A 1,078-nucleotide genomic window follows, 5' to 3' on the forward strand; every position below is an offset into this window, starting at 1 on the left:
ATTTGCTTCAGCAAGTTGGTCATTTCACAGATACTCTGAGTTAGAGCAGCAGTCTCTCTGCTAGAGGATACTTCTGCAACGGCTTTTGAACGACCTTGTTTCTGCCTGTGATTCCTAGTAGATTCAGCTAAGTCGCTGATCAGTTGCCATGCCTCATCAGTGGTCTTATACTTTTTCATAGACCCATTGCTAGCACTTTCCAATGTGGTCTTGTCTTGGGGCCTCATGCCCTATGTGACATAACCGAGTAACACTATCTTGTCAATCATATGGTGGGGGCAAGCTTCCAGAAGATTATTGAAGCGCTCCCAATACTCATAGAGAGTTTCAGAATCATCCTGAACAATCATGGAAATATCTTTCCTCAATTTATCAGTAACTTCAGCTGGAAAGAACTTTTCCAAAAATTCTCTTCTAAGTGTATCCCAGTTGGATACAGTTGCTGCTGGTTGAGTGTAGTACCACTCTCTTGCCTTTCCCTCAAGAGAAAACGGGAAGGCTTTCAGCAAAATTGAAGTTTCATCTGCACCATCACGCCTGACAGTAGAACAGGCTGCTTGAAAATCTCTCAGGTGCTTGATAGGCTCTTGAGCAGGTAAGCCATGAAACTTGGGCATCAAATTGAGCAGTGCGGTCTTTATTTCAAAGTCTGTAGCCACCGCAGGGTGATGCGCTTGAAATGGTTGCATTGTAAAATCAGGGCCTCCAGCCTCCTGGATAGTAACTCTCCTAGCTGCTGCCATGTTACCTGCACGTAAAACAACCAAATCAGTAGAACGGGGGCTGGTTTCTTTCTCAAGTGACGTTTCAGATCCGCCCTCAGAGAGGACTAACCGACGCCGAGCTTGCCTTATTCGTGAAATAGTTCTTTCAATCTCAGGATCGAATACTAACAAGCTTGGGTCAGGAAGCGAACGCGTCATCCAACGAAAGAAACAAGCAGTTCATAGTAGCAAAATAAAATAAATGCAAATAAATAAAATCCAATCAATAACTTTAGCACTCTATTGCAACTCCCCGGCAACGGCGCCAAAATTTGGTGGTGGCGGAAATTGGCGAGTTAAGAATGATTATAAAA

General features: G+C 43.9%; 1 non-coding gene across 1 annotated transcript; it reads left to right on the plus strand.

Annotated features, from left to right (window-relative positions):
• Positions 1-264: 264 nt before the first annotated feature.
• LOC112780908 (small nucleolar RNA R71) lies at positions 265-371 on the plus strand. Its single transcript, XR_003191715.1, has one exon. It is a non-coding gene; the product is annotated as a small nucleolar RNA R71 (small nucleolar RNA).
• Positions 372-1,078: the final 707 nt, after the last annotated feature.

This window comes from Arachis hypogaea, chromosome 19, assembly GCF_003086295.3.
Source record: "Arachis hypogaea cultivar Tifrunner chromosome 19, arahy.Tifrunner.gnm2.J5K5, whole genome shotgun sequence".
In the NCBI taxonomy this organism is placed as follows: domain Eukaryota; kingdom Viridiplantae; phylum Streptophyta; class Magnoliopsida; order Fabales; family Fabaceae; genus Arachis; species Arachis hypogaea.